This window comes from Cervus canadensis, chromosome 8 (assembly GCF_019320065.1).
Source record: "Cervus canadensis isolate Bull #8, Minnesota chromosome 8, ASM1932006v1, whole genome shotgun sequence".
NCBI lineage: Eukaryota > Metazoa > Chordata > Mammalia > Artiodactyla > Cervidae > Cervus > Cervus canadensis.
In genome coordinates this window covers 19,406,654-19,430,079 of record NC_057393.1, presented here as the reverse complement: position 1 = coordinate 19,430,079, position 23,426 = coordinate 19,406,654, and the positions used below count along the sequence as shown (strand labels likewise).

General features: G+C 37.7%; 2 long non-coding RNA genes across 2 annotated transcripts in view; one reads left to right on the top strand and one right to left on the bottom strand.

Annotated features, from left to right (window-relative positions):
- The window catches only part of LOC122446671, a 93,329-nt gene that overhangs the window by 57,227 nt on the left and 12,676 nt on the right, over positions 1–23,426 (top strand). The gene's annotated exons all lie outside the window — the stretch shown is intronic.
- LOC122446670 overlaps positions 2,514–23,426 on the bottom strand; it is a 128,908-nt gene continuing 107,995 nt past the window's right edge. The window contains exons 3-5 of the long non-coding RNA XR_006270969.1: positions 14,039–14,110; positions 11,938–12,239; positions 2,514–2,926 (exon numbers count right to left, since the gene is read on the bottom strand). This is a non-coding gene — a long non-coding RNA (uncharacterized LOC122446670). The remainder of the gene's footprint in view (positions 2,927–11,937; positions 12,240–14,038; positions 14,111–23,426) is intronic.

Here is a 23,426-nt window from a genome sequence, read left to right as displayed (position 1 = left end):
TAAGTTCTTCCAAGCTGGTGGCTGCATGATATATCGAACTGTCCTCAAATTGCGTCATCCATAAAACCTTGCAAATAGTGGATTAGCAAACGATTTTTGTTCACGATGATAAGAAAAGTAGAGAAAAAAAAATCCTAAGTAAAAGAGATAAAAGTATGTGTGGGAGGAAAAGGCAAGTGCTGATGCTGACAACTTAGGTCAGAATATATATTTTTTTAAATAAATAGCAATACCCAGAAGTGGGGTTGCTGGTTGATACGGTTGTTCTATTTTTAATTATTTGTATAATCTCGATAACTTTTTTCCCTTCAGTGGCTGCACCAATTTACATTCCCACCAACAGTGCACAAACGTTCTCTCTTCACATTCTCACTAATACTTGCTATCTTTTTTAAAAAGTTTATTTATTTTTTAATTGAAGGATAATTGCTTTACAGAATTGTGTTGATTTCTGCCCAACATCAACAGTCACAGGAATCAGTCACAGGAATCTTTTGTTTTTGTTTATAATAGTGATGGGGTTCGGGACACACTACCCCAACATATGATATCTTGGCAGAGTCAGTATTTCAGGCTGAAAGAATTTGAGAAATGGCATGGACAGGAAGGGTTTTCTGACCTTCCCCTGAAGCAGGTTGTAAAATCCTCATGTGACAGCTGCCCGCCTATGTTCAGAGAAGCAACATCCTTATCTTCGAAGATAAAGGGACACAGAGAGGAATCTGAGTGAACGGTCTTTGCTAAATTTTCCCCAGTTTACTATACTGAGCTTACTTTTGTCTTTTATCATCTGTTTCCACAGCTCTTCACCAAACCTAAGCAGAAAAACACATTTAACCATTTCTTTAGGTCTTCATTTCCTTATGAAATTTCCCACATCACATCAAGCTTACTATAAAATGGTACAGTTTGCTCTTGTTAATCTGTCTTTTGTTACAGGGGTCCCAGTCAAGGATTTAGAAGGGTAGAGGAAAAAGATATTTTCCTCCCCTACAATAGCCATCCTAATAAGTATGAGGTGGTATCTCATTGTAGTTTCTTCTTTCTTTTTTTGGCTACACTGGGTCTTCCTTGCTGGGCACAGACTTTCTCTAGTTGGTGCAAGCAGAGGCCACTCTTCGTTGCTGTGTGCGGCCTTCTCACTGGGGTGGCTTGTCTCTTGCTGCGGAGTACCTGCTCTAGACATGAGGCTCAGTAATTAAGGCGCATGGGCTTAGTTGCCCCCTGACATGTGGAATTTTCCTGATCCTTGTCTCCTGCTTTGGCAGGCAGATTCTTAACTACTGGACCACCAGGGAAGTCCTCCTTGCAGTTTTGATTTGTACTTCCCTGATAATTTGTGATGTTGAGCACCTTTTTATATGTCTGTTGGACATTTGTGTGTCTTTAGAGAAAAGTCTATTTAAGTCCTTTGCCCATTGTAAGATGAGGTTGTTTGATTATTATTATTATTTTTTTTTTTTTTTTTGCTATTGAGTTGTAGACGTTCCTTATATATTTTGGAAATTAACCGCTTATCAGAGTATGATTTGCAGTTATTTTCTCCCATTCCACAGGTTGGTTTTTCACTCTATTGATTGTTTCCTTTGCTGTGCAGAAAGTTTTTAGCTTGATGTGGTCCTACTTATCTATTTTCATTCTGGTTGCCTGTGTTTTTGGTGTCATTTTCATGGAATTATTACCAAGACCCATGTCATGTAGATATCCCCCTAGGTTCTCTTCTAGGAATTTTATATATTGGGGTCTTGTGTGTAAGTCTTTAATCCATTTTCAGTTGATTTTTGTGTGTGATTTAAGAAAGGGGTCTCATTTTATTGTCTTGCATATGGTTATCTTCTGGATACATAATCAAAAGAGTCAAAATCAGGATCTCAAAGAGATACTTGCCCTTCAAGGTTAATTATAACATTATTCACAATACTCAAAGATACAGAAATAATCCAAGTAATATTCTGGTGTATGTATATACTACATTCTCTTCCTCCATTGACAAGTTAATAGATAAACAAAATATGGTATAGTCACACAATGGAATATTATTCAGCCTGAAAAAAAGAAGGGAATCTCCCATTTGCAATAACATGACCAGACCTGGGAGATACGCTAAGTGAAATAATCCATCACAGAAGGACAAATACTGCATGATTCCACTATATGAAGTTCAAATAGTCAAACAAATAGAATAAAAAAATCTGATGGTGGTTGCCAGGGGATGGAGGGAGCAGGAAATGGAGAACTGTTGTTCTATGGGTATAAAATTATGGTTTTGCAAGATGAATAAAGTTCTAGAGATTTGCTGTACATCATGCCTCTAGTTAACTGTATGGCACTTAAAAATTTAAGGGAGTAGATCTTAGGGTAAGTATTCTTGAAAGTGAAAGTTGCTCAGTCATGTCTGACTCTTTGTGACCCCATAGACTGTACAGTCCATATAATTCTCCAGGCCAGAATATTGGAGTGGGTAGTCTTTCCCTTTTCCAGGGGATCTTCCCAACCCATGGATCGAAGCCAGGTCTCCCACATTGCAGGTGGATTCTTTACCAGCTGAGCCACAAGGGAAGCAAAAAGCAAAGGTATGCAAGGAAATTTTTGGAGGTGATGTATAGGTTTATTACTTTGATTTTACTGAGGGTATCATGGGATTATGTGTATGTCCAATTTATAAAACTGCATACATAAAATATGTGCATTTTTTGTATATCAGTTATTTCTTGTTGTTGTTCGGTCACTAAGTCATGTCTGACTCTGTGATCACATGGACTGCAGCATGCCAGGCTTCCCTGTCCTTCACTGTCTCCCTGACTTTGCTCAGACTCGTGTCCATTGAGTCAATGATGCTATTTAACCATCTCACCCTCTGCAGCTCTCCTCTTTTGCTTTCAATCTTTCCCAGCATTATGGTCTTATCCAGTAAGTTAATTCTTCACTGTAAAAGAAAAAAAAAAAAAGTTACTTTTTTACAATCAATAATTTAAAGATGGGAAAAAGGAAATATTAACCTAAACTTTGATGTAGACACACGTTCTGTGAAATGGGCATTCTGACTCTTAGCTGGGAATATAAATGGGTATTATTTTAATGCTTTGGAAGCAAATGGCAAATCACATTACATTTTTTATGTTCTTTAATCTCCATTGAATTATATTTCTATGATTTATCCTATGGAAATGTTTGGTTAGTATTAGTATTGAGAAAATATCACCAGTCCTAAAACATTTATTTCACTATCATTTGTAATAAGCAATATTAGAAACAATCTGAATGTTTAACTCTGTGGGAATGTTTGAACAGACCAGAGAATATCCTCATGATTCTATATTATTTAGGAGAGTGAGGTTAGCAAAACCCTGGAGGGTGAATTCTACAACACCCTCTCCTGCAGGGAGGTGACTGTCTTATTTCTTTAATGGTACAACTGTTGCCTAGTTAGATCATTGTAGTTTCTATCTGTGGCTATAGCATTGTGCCTGAAATATGGTGGACATTTCAAAAATTAGTGCTACTATTATGGTGCCCTTAATATTTGTGAAATCTGTATAAAAGCAAGGAGAAGTGTTTATGCTATGCTAAAAGTGAAACAATATTTTATTTCACTTTTGTTGTTGTTTAGTCGCTAAGTCATGCCTGATTCTTTGCAACCTCACGGACTGTAACTCTCCAGGCTCCTCTGTCCATGGAATTCTCCAGGCAAGAATACTGGTTTGGGTTGCCATTTCCTTCTCCAGGGGATCTTCCCGACCCAGAGATCAAACCTGGGTCTCTTGCATTGGCAGGCAGATTCTTCTTCTTTTTTTTTTTTTTCACTTTCACTTCAGTTTTATTTTTTTTTTTTTTAATTTTTATTTATTTATTTTTTTGTCATAGGCAGACAGATTCTTAACCACACTTAGCCACCTGGGAAGCCCAGGATTTCACTTAAAAAAAAATAGTTGTAAATAGAAAATTGGACTGAAGGATATGTAAAAAGTACAAAGTGAAAATGTATTATTAATAGAACTATAGTGATTTGTATTTGTCTCTCATATTATCTAATAATTTTATAATTTTATTGAGCCATAGTTGATTTACAATGCTGTGTTTAATTTCTACTGTACAAAAAAGTGACTCAGATATATATATATTTTTTCTTTTTCCTATTCTTTTCTATTATGGTTTATTACAGGATATTGAATATAGTTCCCTGTGCTATACAATGGGCTTCCCTGGTGCCTATACAGTAGGACTTTATTGTTTATCCATCCTATATATAAAGTTTGCATCTGCTAATCCCAAACTCCCAATTCTTCCCTCCCCCACCCCCACCCCCCCTTGGCAGTCCCAAGTCTGTTCTCTGTATCTGTGAGTCGTTTTTGTTTTATAGATATGCTCATTTGTGTCATGTTTTAGATTCCACATATAAATGGTATCGTATGGCATTTGTCTTTGACTTATTTTGGTTAGTATGATAATCTCTAGGTCCATCCATGTTGCTGCAAATGGCATTATTTTATTCTTTTTAATGGCTGAGTAATATTCTGTTGTATAGATGTACCACATCTTCTTTACCAATAAATTGACAGATTAAGTTGCTTTCATGTCTTGGTTTTTTTAAAATATTACTGCTATGAACATAGGGGTGCATGTATCTTTTTGAACTACAATTTTGTCCGGGTATATGCCCAGGAGTGGGATTGCTGGATCATATGGCAACTCTAGTTATTTGAGAAATTTCATACTGTTTTCCCTAGTCACTGAACCAATTTACATTTCCACTAACAGTGTAGGAAGATCCCCTTTTCTCCACACCCTGTCCAGCATGTATTATTTGTAGATATTTTAGTGATGGCCATCCTGAATGGCATAGGTGGTACATTATTGTACTTTGATTTGGGTTTCTTTGATAATTAGTGATGATAAGCATCTTTTCATAGAGAAATGTCTTCGTATCTTTCTTTCAGTAAATGTCTATTCAGGTCTTCTGTCCATTGTTTGATTGGGTTATTTGCTTTTTGGTTATTGAATTGTAGGAACTCTTCATGTATTTTGGAAATTAGGCCCTTGTTGATCACATCATTTGCAGATATTTTCTCTCAGTCCATTAATATTTCTTTAATAAGTATACAAAATTTTAACAATAAAGACAAACCATTTAGTTTATTGAAAATGATTATTCCTACATTTTCTCATCCTTTTGACAGGTTACTTTTCTGGGTATTCATTAAATTAGTCCTACTGATAGAAGAAAAACTGCAGAAATCTGTTATGGGTGGTAGAAAAGGCACAGAACTGAGAGTTGGGGGATTTGGGTCTCCTCCTTCTCTGCGAACTTGGAAAAGTCACTCAACTTCTCTGATCTCTGTTTCTTCATGGAAATGGCAAGAGCAGTATTTGACAGATCATCTCATTAACTAATAAGTACATCATGTAAGCTTGAATAAAGACTTTGAAAACTGTAAAGTGATGAACAAACACATTTCTGTTTCAAGTTTTTACCTTTTTAAAGCTTGAACTCCCCCTTTTAACTCCTTCTTGCAGATGAAGCCAACTGAGTTGGACACCAAGATTCATCATGAACTGTAACCCCTTTCATCCTTATTTCTTACCTTGTCTCTACTCTTTACAAAGAAAATCAATATATAGATCTCCCATAACATTTATTTTCTCCTGTCATTATTTTCTCCTTTTTCTCTTTATAAGTGAATTTAAACTAGGAACATCTTCTATCATATTAGGAGTGACTGAGCTTGATGTGACTTTTCTCAATTTAGATATTTAGGCTGATCAGTTCTCGCTTTTTTATCATTTGCTGTCAACTGGTCTTACAAACCTAAGCAAAGAGGCAGGAAAGGAGACAAATTTCCAATACTCCAATGACCAAAGGATGACATCACCCATGAACTCAGACCTGTCCAGGCAGGAAACTGCATTTATGTCATGGGTAAAGCAGTAAGTAGCACATTTGATGATTGGTTGATCATTTCCAGATGTTGTGTTAGTTTGTCCACACTCAAAGCTACCAAATAAGTCATTTGGAAGTGATGGTCATCTCCATAAGCTGGTACGTAACTTTGTTCATCAATAAAACACGTGTCTTTATTCTTTTAAAGGAATTATCATTACTGCCTCAAAGCTACTGCAGTTTGGGGGACTTTGAGTATTACATTTTTATTTCCTTTGCCTGGTACAACTGCCTCCCCTTAATATCTCTGCCTTTATGAATCCTAATGCTTTATCCAGGTGAATTTACTGATGTCAGTTTCTTTTAACTGAAATCATACTTGCCTCCATCTTTGAATCCTCAACTGAGACAGTCTGACTTTTTCTAAATTTTATTTAGAAAATGTGTAATTTAAAAAAGATTAAAATTTTGTTATATTAAAAATAATTTCTGTCTGTATATATATACACAAATGTAAAAATATATTATACAGAAGTATTGTGTATACTGCATAGGTATAATATATACATATATATGCATAATATATTTATATGTCTATATATATTGTACATATTTGTCTTTATGTGACATACTTCTTTGAATTATCACTTAGAAAAGAGATGGCTATTTCATATTGAGTCCTTATGAAGTCTCATGTTAGAATGTTTGTCCTTCTCCCAGTTATTTTATTTTGAATAAGAAAGGGTTGCTTGGGGAAGACAAGGCATCTCAACCTTGGCTGCATATTCAGATCACCCAGAGGACTTTTAAAACTCCCAGTGTCCAGGCTGCATCACAAACCATTGAATCAGAATTTATGGAAGTGTGTCCTGGCACTAGTGGTTTTTGTTGTTGTTTTTGAATTGTTATAGGAGTATAGTGTTATGTTAGTTTCTGCTAACATGAAGTGAATCAGCCATGCATATACACATGTCCCCTCTGTTTTGGATTCTCTTCCCATTTAGATCACCACAGAGCATTGAGTAGAGTCCTGTGTGCTATATATGACAGATTGTCATTAGCAATCTATTTTATACATAGTATCAATAGTGTATATATGTCAATCCTAATCTCCCAATTTCATCCCACCTCCCTCTTCTTGGTATTCAAACATTTGTTCTTTATATCTGCATCTCTATTTTTGCTTTGTAGATAAGATTGTCTACACTAATTTTTTTCAGATTCCACATACATGCATTAATATGATATTTGCTTTTTGCTCTGACATTCTTCACTCTGTATAACAATCTTAGATCCATTCAAGTCTCTACAAATGACCCAATTTCATCTCTTTTTATGGCTGAATAATATTCCATTATTTATATATGTACATCTTCTTTATCCATTCTTCTATTGATGGACATTTAGGTTGTTTCCACGTCCAGGCTATTGGAAATAGTGCTGCAATGAACACTGGGGTGCATGTGTCTTTTTGAATTATTATTATTATATTCTCTGGGTATATGCCCAGTAGTGGGATTGCTGGGTCATGTGGTAGTTCTATTTTTAGTTTTTTAAGGAACCCCCATACTATTCGCTATAGTGGTTGTACCAATTTACACTCCCACGCTCAGTGCAAGAGGGTTCCCTTTTCTCCACACCTTCTCTAGCATTTATCATTTGTAGATTTTGTGATGATGGCCATTCTGACTGGTGTGAGGCAGACTGTTGTTTTGATTTTGACTTCTATAGTAATTAGTGATATTGAGCATCTCTTCCTCTGTTTGCTTTGTTTGCCATCTGTAGGTCTTCTTTGAAGAAATGTCTATTTAGGTCTTCTGCCCATTTTTGGATTTTTGCTTTTTAATAGAGCTGCATGAGCTATTTGTATATTTTGGAGATTAATCCATCATCAATTGCTTCATTTGCAAATATTTTCTCCCAGTTTGAGGGTTTTTTCATCTGAAGAGCATTTAAAAAACACTAATGCAAAAAAATAAAAAAAATAAAAAAAAACACTAATGCTGGGGCTACAGTAATTAAGACAGTATGGTTCTGGCATTGTTTTTTTTTTTTGCTAAGTCATGTCCGGCTCTTTTGTGACGCCATGGATGATAGCCTTCCAGGCTCCTCTGTCCGTGTGATTTCCCAGGCAAGAATACTGGACCGGGTTGCCATTTCCTTCTCCAGGGATATCTTCTTGACCCAGGGGTCAAACACATGTCTCCTGCATTGGCAGTTGGGTTCTTTACCACTGTGCTACCTGGGAAGCCCGGTACTGGTATTCAGTTCAGTTCAGTTCAGCCGCTCAGTCGTGTTCGATTCTTTGCAACTCCATGAAACACAGCATGCCAGGCCTCCCTGTCCATCACAAACTCCCGGAGTTTACTCAAACTCATGTCCATCGAGTCGGTGATGCCATCCAGCCATCTCATCCTCTATCGTCCCCTTCTCCTCCTGCCCCCAATCCCTCCCAGCATCAGGGTCTTATCCAATAAGTCAACTCTTCGCATGAGGTGGCCAAAGTATTGGAGCTTCAGCTTCAGCATCAGTCCTTCCAATGAACACCCAGGACTGATCTCCTTTAGGGTGAACTGGTTGGATCTCCTTGCAGTTCAAGGGACTCTCAAGAGTCTTCTCCAACACCACAGTTCAAAAGCGTCAATTCTTCAGTGCTCAGCTTTCTTCACAGTCCAACTCTCACATCCATACCTGACCACTGGAAAAACCATAGCCTTGACTAGATGGACCTTTGTTGGCAAAGTAATGTCTCTGCTTTTTAATATGCTATCTAGGTTGGTCATAACTTTCCTTCCAAGGAGTAAGCATCTTTTAATTTCATGGCTGCGATCACCATCTGCAGTGATTTTGTAGCCCAAAACAATAAAGTCTGACACTGTTTCCACTGTCTCCCCATCTATTTCCCATGAGGTAATGGGACCAGATGCCATGATCTTAGTTTTCTGAATATTAAGCTTTAAGCCAACTTTTTTACTCTCCTCTTTCACTTTCATCAAGAGGTTTTTTAGTTCCTCTTCACTTTCTGCCATAAGGGTGGTGTCATCTGCATATCTGAGGTTATTGATATTTCTCCCGGCAGTCTTGATTCCAGCTTGTGCTTCTTCCAGCCCAGTGTTTCTCATGATGTACTCTGCATATTAGTTAAACAAGCAGGGTGACAATATACAGCCTTGACGTACACCTTTTCCTATTTGGAATCAGTCTGTTGTTCCATGTCCAGTTCTAAGTGTTGCTTCCTGACCTGCATACAGGTTTCTCAAGAGGCAGGTCAGGTAATCTGGTATTCCCATCTCCTTCAGAATTTTCCACAGGTTATTGTGATCCACACAGTCAAAGGCTTCAGCATAGTTGGCAATTTGATCTCTGGTTCCTCTGCCTTTTCTAAAACCAGCTTGAACATCTGGAAGTTCTCGGTTCACGTATTGCTGAAGCCTGGCTTGGAGAATTTTAAGCATTACTTTACTAATATGTGAGATGAGTGCAATTGTGCAGTAGTTTGAGCAATCTTTAGGATTGCCTTTCTTTGGGACTGGAATGAAAACTGACCTTTTCCAGTCCTGTGGCCACTGCTGAGTTTTCCAAATTTGCTGGCATATTGAGTGCAACACTTTCACAGCATCATCTTTCAGGATTTCAAATAGCTCAACCGGAATTCCATCACATCCACTAGCTTTGTTCGTAGTGATGCTTCCCAAGGCCCACTTGACTTCACATTCCAGGATGTCTAGCTCTAGGTGAGTGATCACACCATGGTGATTATCTGGGTCATGAAGATCTTTTTTTGTATAGTTCTTCTGTGTATTCTTGCCACCTCTTCTTAATATCTTCTGCTTCTGTTAGGTCCATACCATTTCTGTCCTTTATTGAGCCCATTTTTGCATGAAATGTTCCCTTGGTATCTCTAATTTTCCTGAAGAGATCTCTCGTCTTTCCCATTCTATTGTTTTCCTCTATTTCTTTGCATTGATCGCTGAGGAAGGCTTTCTTATCTCTCCTTGCTATTCTTTGGAACTCTGCATTCAAATGGGAATATCTTTCCTTTTCTCCTTTGCTTTTCGCTTCTCATACTGGTATTAGTGTTTTTTAAATGCTCTGCAGGTGATTCCGTGACAGTAATCCTGAAAACTACTGTTAGCCTGAAATAAACTTAGTGCTGGAGCTTGATGTTTATAAATGCTTGTGATGGAAGCAGGGATTCAACACACATTTAGTGAGTGTTCCTGAGGGGAAGGTCTCCATCATTGCAAATGGTGGCTATCGTTACTTTTTTCTTTAAAAAAAAAAAAAAGCCTTTAAAAAAGTCATTTTGATAAGATATATATCATTATAAGTTGTACAAATCTCAAACATACATCTGCAGGATAAATGAAAAGTACATTCTTATATTATGCTAGATGGTTTTGGTGGCATAGGATAAATCTCCAGTGGCAGAATTATGCATGGAATCAGAAAGTGCCATAGTTGGAACATCTTAGGCAGCAGTGACTATGATGTGTGAGAAAACGTCATTAGGTGATTCAAAAGGGGTACTCAGTTTAGTTCAGTCACTCAGTCATGTCCAACTCTCTGTGACCTAATGATGGTTAAGACACTCACATCAAAGGTGCATATGAAAAGTTTGAATAGAATTGTTCCATGAAGTTTGAGCATAGAAAGAGTACTATTTCTGGATCACTGTATTAGGTAACATGAATTTAAATATCTATTGTAAGTAAAATTAGAAATGAAATATTGATCATTTCAACCATCCCTCTAAGCATTTAAAGATTAAAACTCATCAAACATTGTCAGTGGGAAAATGGAAGCATTGCCTTATACTTGGGGTCCCCTTATTTTGTTGCATTCATGTTTTCGTTTTTCACTTGCTGAAAGTAAGCTCCTTAAGAATGGAGACTACCTCTTATTGATTTGATTTTACACATACCTAATCACAGGCACAGATTTTGTGGGAACAGAAGCACGTTTGTGGATGGCCTTATTTTAGAGAGAAAACTACATAGTGACCATGAGATATTATTAGGACTTCTCCCAAGACTACTCAATTGAGGGGTGCTGGGGTGTAAACCTCATGAGCTTCATGGGAAATTCATGCCCTCATTCACTCTAGTGCCCAGCACTGGTATCTGGCTAACCAGGCACAGGCATTGCACAGCCATTTAAGTTGCATTGCTTTCCTTACTCAAACAGCCTAGGAAATCCTAAGATGGTTTCAGAACATCCCATGTTGGTCTCTATTTTCTAAGAAAGCAGAAGCAATTTTCTGCTCTGGAGCAGAGTGGTCGCGTAGCACAACATTGGCTGAGTATTGATGACAAAGATGAGTGCAATTTCACTCTGGAAAGCTGAGATAGGGCAAATGTAGCATATCAAATTTGAACCTAGAAGCTCTTAGGATGAAGGCGGGAGGCATAAGGCATCTGACAGTATAAAAATAATGTGATCCAGCAGAGGGCTTTTCTTTCTGCGGATTCCTATCTCGTACACTGAAACAGACTTAATAAAAAGTTTTAGAATTCTTATTGTCAAACAGGGGATAGGTGAGTTATGTGTGGTCACTCTACAGGCAAGGGCTCCATCCCATTCATTTTGGTGTCCCTAACACCAGTATCACACTGTCTGGCTGTTGCTAAAATGTTTATTGAAATTGCACCAGAAACTTTAATGCAGTCAGTGAAGATAGCATCAGTATGAATAATCAGGTTCTGCATTTTAACATGGCACATAAAATTCATACTTAGGCATTCATTTCCTTATTCTCTCTTCAGCCTGGAATTCTACAGATGAGGATGAGGTAGGAGAGAAAATAGCCGCTGAGAATGGGCTGCCAAGCTAGGATGCTAGCCAGAATCCAAACCCAGGAATACAGAACCTGGGTACATTCTCTGGGCAGGAGAATTGGCTGAAACTTCAGAAAAGTTTTTTTTTTCTATTTTTTTCATATCATTGTTTGACACTTTGAGCCTCTTGGTCTTTGGCTAGAAATTTAAATTTCCAACTCAATAAACTGAAAGTATAAAGACAGAAAACTTTCCAGTCTTTCATACACATTAGATATTTACCTGAAGTCAGTATCTGAAGCTGCTTAAAGATGACTAAGGATTCATGCTGAAGATAGAAGTGACCATGAGGACCAGCTGGTGAGGACCCTGACATCCCAGAGAGAGGAAGAAGGGAAGCTGAGAAGTGGCAGTGCAAGAAGAAAGGTCAAAACACGTGGCCTGGAGAGTGGCAGGAAACAGAATATCCAGATCCTAGCAGCTCTCTTGACATTTCATGGTAGTTCTGAAGCCAATTTGAGCATCGTCCTGGGAACAATCCTTTTGACAACACCAACTTGAAAAGGACACAAACACTCTCTATTCTGGGGAAAGACAGAGACTTTAGGGAGGTCTGGGATATATAACACAAATCCCATGATTGTCATTCTGGTGCAGGCAGAGCGCCCTAGCTGCACAAAGGAAATGGCTGAAGTTTGGATTCTGTTTCAGTCTCAAGTGATACAAAGTCTTAGAATTTCTGTTTGTGTCTTTTTCTAGTAAGGGTGACTTGAGGGGGTACTCTCATGGTCTCCTTCTTGGAGCTGAAGTAAAAATAAAATCAACACTGGAGATTTCACATATATGCATCTCATCTGATCAGGCAGGGAATCCTTGATGAATTCTAGAATCTTGCTCTCGTAAAACTTCAATGACAGTGACAGCTGCTTCAAAATCCTTAGTGACCTTTCCTGGAGCACAGACTACACTGAGCTGAAATTTCATGTGACACGTTTTAGGCCGGGTGGTTTTAAATGAGGGAGGAAAAAAAAAACACGTTGTTAAATATTACTGCAAAATTTCACTTTGCTTAATGGGCAATAAAATAACACAGTGTGTTTAGGTGGCGCAACCTTCTGGTTTGACCATCTGGCCTGATGAAGATACTCAGGGTGTCTTGTCTGTTGCTGGCTTTTGCTCCACTATCTACTGATGAGTAGGTGACTGTCAGCATTATTAGCTCCTGCTTGAAACCTGCTTAAAAGAAATGCCCTGATATCTATCCAATGACACCGTGGTCAAAACAAAACACCACAAGGGACAGGACTCTAATTAGTCAAGAATGTTGTCCTTATTCTTAGAGTTTGAAGAGATACATCAAGAATATTGGTATTTTTTTTTTTCAATTCAAACAAAATGCTCAAAAGAAATAGCCACTCATTCCTTTTCCTACAACATTCTGGATAAGGTTTAGGAAGGAGCACTGACATCTCAAGGAAGAGGGCCCTGAACTATCAAAAAGTGAAAATGCTACTGAATCTAAAAAAAATCTAAAAGAAACTACAAAAGCAGTAAATCTGTCCTGCTTCGACCAATAGACTCTTAGAATTTCTAGAGAAGACTGACAACCAAAAATTTAAAAAATGAGTCACTTTATGGAAAACTTACAGACTCTTTTGCTGCAGAGGATGGGGACTACATATAGAAACATAGCCATTTTGAGGGTATAAGCTAAAAACATTTCTTGGTTTTCCTTTTCTCTTCTCGTGATAAGAACACTTTGACCATCTTATCTTACACTTTTGAGTTTACATGAAGATGATTTGAAGAACTAGATAGCAAATGAATAAAGATTTTTATTTGGGACCTCTTGTCTAGGCAGTTTGATTTAAAACCACACATACACACAGAATGAAACTTAACATTTGGCTATGATGGACTACTTGACACCAAATTAGTCCCCATAAACAACCAGCACACACACACAGATACACACAAAAAATTGAATAACACATACAAGGCAATTGTTTTTAAGCACTGGATGACAGGCATGGAAAACCACAATCCCTGAGAAAAATGAAACTGCTAAGGTGAGAATTCAGGGCAGCTAAAAGAGCCATATTCTCTAGGGTATTCACCATCGAGAAGAAAGCTACACCTTGGGGGGTGTGTGGGGTGGGGGTGAAAGTTTGCTTGCATAGGCATTCCTTATGAATCCTTGCTTGAAGACAGGGTGAGGTTACATGGTGGGGCATATGTAAAACTGGATGTTAATGGCATTCAGAAGAGAACAGAGATTCTAGATTTCAAGCACTGCTGGGTAACATTGGAGTTTCAGCCCAGTTAGAGTGGAGAAGTCTTGTTAACACTCTAGCATCTGATTGAGACATCAGAAAAGTCTTACCTTACAAGTAAGGGCCATATTTTAAAATAAGGTTCACTCTAGATCTGTCTTCACAGAATCTAAAAGGAGAGACTAAAACAAAATTAATAGAACATTAGGAACTTTTGGAATAATATTGGACACTTTATCAAACATGTAATTAACATCTCAGCAGCAGAGATACTTTGAAAATTAGTGGCCAAAGATTTCCTATATTTGTTGAAAAACACTGGCTTACAGATCTATGATGCTTGATGGACTCAACAAGAGAAAGACAAAATGACACTTAGGCTCTCAGACTCAAACAGCTGAAATTAAAAAGTAAAGAACCAAAACATCTTGAAAGGAGACAAAGCAAAATACTTACAGGAGAATGATAAGAATAAATGAAAGCTGATCATGTTAGAAAAAATAGAAGTAGGAAGATGAATCACGTGTTTTTTAAAGGTGAAAATAGAAAAACCTGACATCACATATTATATATATAGAGAAAATGTCCTTCATAAACAAGGGTGAACTATAGATATTTTCACAAAAATAAAGGCTGAGAGAATTGATCATCATCAGACCTGAAAGGTACTCTTCAGGCTGTCATTCCAGTATCTTCCTAAATAACCTTAAAAAAAAATAATAGCTATGTGAATGAAGGAATTCAATGACACCACAGGACATAAAGTCATATACAAAAATCAACTGTATTTCTATATATTCACAATAAACAAAATAAAATTTTTTAAATTTAAACATTATATCATAAAAATATCTCAGTATGTACAAAAACTCTGTAAGGCATAGTTCAGGCAAGGCAGAAAAGGAAAGACGACCTCAACAGAAGTAGGTTACCTTTATTCAGGCAAGGAGGGGCGACAGTCGGCCTAACGACCAGGCTGAGCGCCGAGAGGGGTCAGAGAGGCTTCATACTTATAGGGAGGTTTGTGGAAGCGATAAGGGAAATCAGGCAGGATATTTTGAGTATTCTTTTGTTGAGATGACATTTGTAGTTGGGCAGGGGGTGATAAGTCTTCTGGGCGGGTGTAGGGGGTGGAAGGTTTCAGGACAGGGGTTGATAAGTCCCAGATAGATGCAACCGGCCTGGAGCATCAGGGTGGAATAAAAGTTATGCTTTGTTTTCTCCGAAGTTAGATGATTCAGCAAGGGGCCTTTGAGACTGTTGTTCTCTTTTCTAGACCCCAAAGACTCCTTCAAACTCTATATTAAAAAATATAATAGATTGCTGAAAGAGATTAAAGAAGAATAAATAAATGGAGGATTATATCATATTCATGGATTGGACAATACAATATTATTGTCAGTTTTCCACAAAGTGACATGTAGATTCAACAAAATCACAATCATGATTCTATCAGCTTTTTAAAAATTGACAGGTTAATTTACATAGCAATGCAAAAGATCTAGAATAGCTAAAATGATCTTGAGAAGGAAGTTGGAGTACCTATGTTATCTGATTTTAAGACTCATTAGAGATTTATAGTAATCAAGGCAGTGTGATATTCTGTAATATACATATGGGCTGGTGATCTGTTTCACCCTTGATAGTATACTTGTTTCAATGCTATTCTCTCAGAACATCCCACCCTCGCCTTCTCCCACAAAGTCCAAAAGTCTGTTCTGTACATCTGTGTCTCTTTTTCTGTTTTGCATATAGGGTTATCGTTACCATCTTTTAAAATTCCATATATATGCGTTAGTATACTGTATTGGTCTTTATCTTTCTGGCTTACTTCACTCTGTATGATGGGCTCCAGTTTCATCCATCTCATTAGAACTGATGCACATGTAAATCCATGGTTGATTCATGTCAATGTATAGTTTAAAAAATAGTATAAAAATAGATAAGCAACTCATGAGACATAAGTAGAAATCTAGAAAATCCTCTAATATGTCATGAACATAATTAGAATTTGTGAATTCTGACAATGTAGGGTTTGCATTCCATGTTAAATCACTGGAATAAAAGATTGCTCTTTTGGGGTTGGGATGAAGCAAAGACAAGTTAGAAGAGTGACTGATGGGTAAGGAAGAAGGAAAAAAAGTTCCACTGTGATTTTAGTACCTTAAAAGCAGAACAAAATATAAAAGAATGGTTTATATTATAAAAGTCAACAAAACCATTATTGCAATGATCTAAAAAAAAAAATACACATTTAGATCAGTGGAACATAATAGATATTCCAGAAATAGACCCACACATGTGGTTAATGGATTTTCAGCAAAGGTACTAACATAATTCTACACAGAAGGAAAATGTTATTTATTCCTATGGGAAGAAAATGAACCTTAACCATGCCCTCACACCATATAAAAAGATTAATTCAGAATAGAACATGGACTTAAAATCAAAGCTAAACAACAAAATCAAGTACCATGGTGAGTCATTATATATGACAGCATATATTATATGATTTCATTTATATAAAATGGGTGACAGGCAAAACAACAGGCTAAATATTCAGTGGAGACAGAATTTAGAGTAGCAGTTGCCTTTGGGCGTAGAAATTGATTGGAAAAGGACATCAGGATTTTCTGAGATGATGGGAAATATTTTTTATCCTGATTTTGCTGGTGGTTGCTTAGATTTATATATTTTTCAAAGCTCTCTAAATTGAATATTTCAAATATAGGCTTTTTATTGTTTGTAAATTGCATCTCAATAGTGTTGATTGGTGGCTCAGATGGTAAAGAATCTGCCTTCAGTGCAGGAGACCTGGGTTTGACCCCAGGTTTGGGAAGATCCCCAGGAGAAGGGATTGGCTACCCACTCCCAAATTTTTGCCTGGAGAATTCCATGGACAGAGAAGCCTGGTGGGCTACAGTCCATGGGGTCGCTAAGAGTTAGACAGGACAGAGTGACTTAACACTTTCAATGCTGATTTCAAAATATGATTTAGAATGTTTCCTGTGGAGGAATATTAGAGGACTTTATTCTTTCCACAAAGCTTTTTGACACTTCTAAGTTCATCCTATATTGACAGCAGAATTCATTGAGATCACTGAGCTGAATTCTGTGTTCAGTGTAGTTTTCCCAACACACTGTCTAACAAAATGATAGATAGGAAGATAGATAGACTGATTCACAGTAGTATGCTATTAGAAAAAAACATTGTGAAGAAACCAGTGGCATAAGATTTATTTGCTAGAAATTACTGATAGGCATTTCTGTTGACCCAGTGCTATGAAATGCAGTTCAATACTTTTTATTAGAGGTTTTCTATGGCTCCTCTTTGGTGGAAACATAAAAGAGAGATAATTATGTTTTAGAAATTCCAATAAAAATGTAGCCATAACATACAGTTATCCTGTGATTGTAATTATTGCACAGCAGTATGAAATATGGCCATTCAAAGCTAATTTGATACCACAAGAAACTGTGGAGGCAAAATGCATTCTAGTTGGTGATATGATATGTAGCAAGGAAGGGGAGCAGACTGGAAGTGGCTTGAGGGAATGATCAGTTCCTGATAGTGTCAATATTATCCTCTTTGTTCACTGACTTCAACTTTACCACTCACCTATTGTTTCCAAATGATTGAAATGAATCTGGACGTGGGATCATGGTGACTGAAATTGTCCTGTGGTCAGTGGCTGGGCTGTTTGCACTTGAATGTCAATTCAATTCCCACTGAGGCTTAGGGAGATGTGGATTTAGTGACAGATGCATCATCTTGGGAACAGACAATGGCAAATGACAGTAACAAATAGCCAATAAAAGTTCAGTTTGAAAGGTTTCCATTCACAGAGGAAAGGGGAGGAAAAAGCAGGTTGTTTTTGTTTATTATTTGAACTGTGGTCAGGTCTCCAAGTAGAAGCCAGTGCAGAGTTCTGTAGCTGTAAATGACTGGTGCTGAGTGAATCTCAGAAAGCACAGATTCAGGTTGCCTTCAGTAAGGGAGAAGGTCAGATGTTGACTTGGCAGATTATTTGCCTCATCTCAAACTCTGAAGCCCAGAAAGCTGGCCAGGATTGCTTTAGAAGACTGGCTTGCAGCTGAGATTTTTCTGGCAATCAGAATTGCAGTTTATTTGACCATTTGGACTAAAGCTGAACGTGGACAGAGAAGCCGCTCAGACGAAGGAAGATGAAAAAATGCAGTCTTGTAATGAATAATTCTTCAAAGGCACATGCTTATCCCTCAGTGGGGTATGAATATTTTCATAACTCTTTCTTGGTCAATTTTCAGGGGGATAAAGGTTAGGTGTATGGAGATGTGATCTGAGCTTTGCCCTGGAGCTTGTTTCTCTACATTGTCTCTTGGACCAGATTCCTATGAATATATTATTATGTGTTTTGAGAGGAAGGCTATCAGGGTGAATAAATATGAGAAAGCCAACCCGTGCTTCTCTCTTTTGGCCTGTCGTAAAATAAGTTGGCAAGAAGGCTCTCTTTCAGAAGTCCTGCCGTAGAGAAATCTGTTTCCTTAACTCTTGTCACCCCTTCCTGAAGGCCCCAGTCTCTCTGATGCTTGTTCACCTAACACCTGTGCTCTTTAGTTTCTTAACCCTCCAATATCTAGTGATCTTTTTTTCTGTTTGTCCTCATTTTCTCATGTCTAAACTCTTTGATTCCCTATTTCAAGCATGTGGTTCTCTGACTATCACCTCCTAACCTTCCAACTTGCCCGCTTCAGAACTTTGACTCCAAAAATTGTGAATGAGGCTGTATTATTAGTAGTACAATGGGGGCTTAAGACCTGGTCTGTTAGGCTTCAAATTTCAGCATTGAACAGCGGTGGTGGTTGTGTATACAAGTTCTTAATCTCTCTTTCTTCAGTTTACTCCCTGATAGCTCAGTTGGTGAAGAATCCGCTTGCAATGCAGGAGACCCTGGTTCGATTCCTGGGTTGGGAAGATCCGCTGGAGAAGGGATAGGCTACCCACTCAGTATTCTTGGGCTTCCCTGGTGGCTCAGTTGGTAAAAAATCCGCCTGCAGTGTGGGAGATCTGGGTTCAATCCCTGGGTTGGGAAGATCCCTTGGAGAAGGGAAAGGTTACCCACTCCAGTATTCTGGCCTGGAGAATCCCATGGGCTGTTTATCCATGAGGTCACAAAGTGTTGGACATGACTGAGCGCCTTTCACTTTCACTTTCACCAGGTAAACAATAATAATAACTACCTCTCAGGGTTATTGAAATAATTCAATATGTTGATTTGTATAAAATGCTTCAAACAGTGTCAGGCATGTGTCCTTTGCTCAGTAAATGTGGAGGCCACCTCAAGTTCTCCAGTTCATGGAGGTAGCTAATATTTCTCACTCTCCATAGCCTCTCTCTTGTATGTCCATAGTTTACTCCTTAAATAGTGTAAATTGCAGTGTCAATCTTTATAGTTATTTCTTCCCAAACACCTTAATCCCTTTGTTCTATTATCCCTAATATATATGTGTACATATGTAGCAAAGCTCCAAGCTGGTTAGAACCAAACACCAACTTTACGACTTCACGTGAACAAGGTAGACTGCTGGTGGAAACCACCAAGAGTGCTGACTCTATTCAGTTGCAGTTTATGATTCAACGTCTCTAATGAATCCATAATACCACTTGGCAATCTAACTTCACTTTCTTGTTTCCAAATTATCTATTTCATACATGCTCTTTTCTCCTCTCACCCTCCACTGCCATCATGGACTATTCCTTAGCTGATGACTTCACTTCATGGATCACTGAGAAAGCAGAATCAACATGGGGGAATTGTATCTTCTTTTCCACTACCAAATCCACTGCTTCACTTGCCTCTGTACTTACACTGTCTCTTTTCTATTCTCAAGATTCAGAGGCCAATTTGGCATGTCAGCCTGATTGAATCCCCTCTAATCTCCTTAGGCACTTGGAACCATAATAGTTCCCTGTCTTTCCTATATCATCAATTTCTCTTTCTCCCTCTCAGATCATTGTCATCATGGAAATAGTCTAGTGTTTCTTCTTTAATGAACAATTTAAAAAACACTTCTTTCAAAGCCCCAGATGGATTTCCTGATGACTTCTACTAAATATTAAAGGAAGAAATTATACTAATTCTCTTTCAGAAGATAGTAGGACAGGGAACACAGGGAACACTTCGTAACTCATTCTAAAAGGCCAGCATTACCCTAATATTAAAACTGGAAAAAGACATTAAAAGAAAGTAAACTATAGTCTAATATCTCTCAAGAACATAGATGCAAAGATCCTCAAAAAAATATTAGCAAATCCTATCCAATAATGTGTAAAAAGAATTTTACACCACAACCAAGTGGAATTTATCCCAAGGATACAAGACTTTCAACTTTTGAAAAATCAGTTCATGTATCCAATCATATCAACAGACTAATGACAAAGAATCACACAATCATATCAATAGATGCAGAAAAAGCATTTAAATAAAATCCAACACCTATTCATGATAAAGACTTTCAGATCAACTATACTTGAATAAAATTAAAATATTAAAAAAGGCTTTCAATAAATTAGGAATAGGGATAAACTTCTTCAAACTGATAAAGAGTATCTACAAAAAATCTACAGCTAACACCATACTTAATGGTGAGAATCTTGAAGATTTCTCATTAAGATCTGGTACAAAGCAAGCTTGTCCCCTAAATCATATTGGAAGCCCTTGCTAATGCAATCAGACAAGACAAAAAAGCAAAGGAAGAAAGGAAACAACAATGATATATCACTACATACCTATTAGAATGGCCAAAATCCAAACACTGACACCAGCAAATACTGACAAGGTAGGAATTAGCATGAACTCTCATTCACTGCTGGTGAAAATGCAAACTAGTACAGCCACTGTAGAAGATAGTGTGGGGTTTCTAAGAAAACTAAACATCTACCTTAGGATCCAGCAAATTGTGCTGCTTGTATGTACCTAAAGGGGTTGAAAATGTATGTCCAAACAAAAAAACCTACACATGGATATTTATAGTAGCTTTATTCATAATTGGCAAAAATGTGGAAGCAACCAAGATGCCCTTCAGTAGGTGAATGGATAAATAAAAACTGGTATATCCATTCAATGAAATGGGTTTAACATTAGAAAGAAGTGAGCTTATCAAACCATGAATAGACCTGGAGGGATCTTGTTACTAAGTGGAAGAAGCCAACCTTAAAAGGCTACATACAATACTATTCCAACTATATGATATTTTCGAAAAGCAAAACTATGGAGGCAGTAAAAAGATCAGAGGTTTCCATAATTGGGCAGGGGTGGTGGGGGATGAAGGGCAAATAGGCAGAGCACGTAGGACTTTTATGGCAAACTCTGTATGATATAGTGATAGACATGTCATATACTTGTCGACACCTACAGAAGGTACAACATCAAAACTGAACACTATGGTAAACTATGGACTTTGGGCAATTATGATGTGTCATTGTATGTTTATCAATTGTAACAAATGCATTACTCTGGCAGTGCGGGGACGTGTGGAGTGTTGAAGATGGGGGAGGCTATGCATGTGAGGGGATAGGTGTATTTGGGAAATCTCTGTACCTTCTTCTCAATTTTATTGTGAACCAAAAATTTCTCTGTAAAAAAAAAGTCATTTAAAAAAAACCCAAACTTCCTGGACCTACATTCTCTGCTAGCTACTGTCCTGTTTGTTTTCTTTCACAGTACAACTGTTTTGTAACTTGTATTATGAAAACTTTTAAATATATATATAAAAGTAGAACTATAAAATGAACCTGTATGTACTCTCCATACATATTTAAAAATTTTTAACTTTTGGTCATATTTTCTTCATTATTTTTTGCTTTAACACTTTAAAGCAAACATCAGACCTTTTGACATTTCACTTATAAATATTTTAGTGCATCTAAGTGCATTTTCTTACATAACCATGATTACATCATCATACCTAATACAATGAACAAAAATTCCTTACTGTCAACTAATATCCAGTTTAGATTCGTATTTCCTCAATTATTCCCCAAATATCTTATGTTGGTGTAGTTGAAAAACAATCCAAACAAGGTTCCTACATTGCCTTGGATTTTTATTGTTTAAATAGAATTCAGTCTTAAATAAGTTCAATCTAGAACATATATTGTTTTTCTATGCCATGGTTGGTTGTCCTGTAAAATGCCCCATGCGTGCATGCATGCTAAATCTCTTCAGATGGGTCTGACTCTTTGTGACCCTATGGACTATTGCATGCCAGGCCTCCCTGTCCATGGGATTCTCCAGCCCCACGCAGTGTAATTCCTAAGAGAACTCCCCTTCCTCATCTGTCTTTTTCCCTTGAACTCTCCCAGTTGGGTTTCCTGCTCCCACATCCTGTGACGATAACTCCATGATGTACATGTTACCACCGCAAACCGGGATGTCTCTTTCCTCACTTTTCTTGGTGTCTCAGCATAATTTGACAGCTGACCTTCCCTGCTTCTTGAAACCCTCTCTTCTCTTGGCTTCTGGGATCCATATTCTCCTATATTTCCTTCCCCTTCAGGCATAGCTCTTCTTCAGTCTCTCTCTCTCTCTTTTTTTGCTATGACTGACCTCTACATATTGGAGTGGTCACTATTTAGAGCTTCAGCTTGGGTCTCTTCTTTTCTACTGCCCTGTGTGCTTACCTAATCTCTTGTTATTGTTCAGTTTCTCAGTCATGTCTGGCTCTTTGTAACCCCATGAACTGTAGCATGCCAGGCTTCCCTGTTCTCACCACCTCCTGGAGCTTGCTCAAACTCATGTCCATTGAGTCAGTGATACCACCCAACTATCTCATCCTCTGTTACCCCCTTCTCCTCCTGCCTTCAATCCTTCCCAGCATCAGGGTCTTTTTCAATGAGTCAGCTCTTTGTATCAGGTGGCCAACGTATTGGAGCTTTAATTTCAGCATCAGTCCTTCCAATGAATATTCAGGACTGATTTCCTTTAGGATGGACTGGCTGGATCTCCTTGCAGTCCAAGGGACTCTTACAAGTCCTCTCCAACACCATAGTTCAAAAGCATCAATTCTTCAGTGCTCAGCCTTCTTTATGCTCCAACTTTCACATCCATACATGACTAGTGGAAAAATCATAGACTAGACGGAACTTTATCAGAAAAGTGATGTCTCTGCCTTTTGATACACTGTCTAGGTTTGTCATAACTTTTCCTCCAAGGTGCAAGTTTTAAATATCATGCATACTCAGGGAGATAGTGAAGGACAGGGGAGCCTGGTATGCTGCAGTCCCTTGGATCGCAAAGAGTAGGACACGGCTCAGTGACTGAACAACAATGAAAATGCATAGTTAGCTCTCAAATCTATGTCTTCAGGCCTAATTTCTTCAAAATTAGTAAGTTAAAATTTTACCCTCTTTCCTGAACTTACATTTAAATGTTTAACAAGTATCTCACAATTTAACTTCTCAAAAACAGAATACATCTTTCCAACATTCTCTGCTCTTGAATCCTCCTTTTGCCCAGT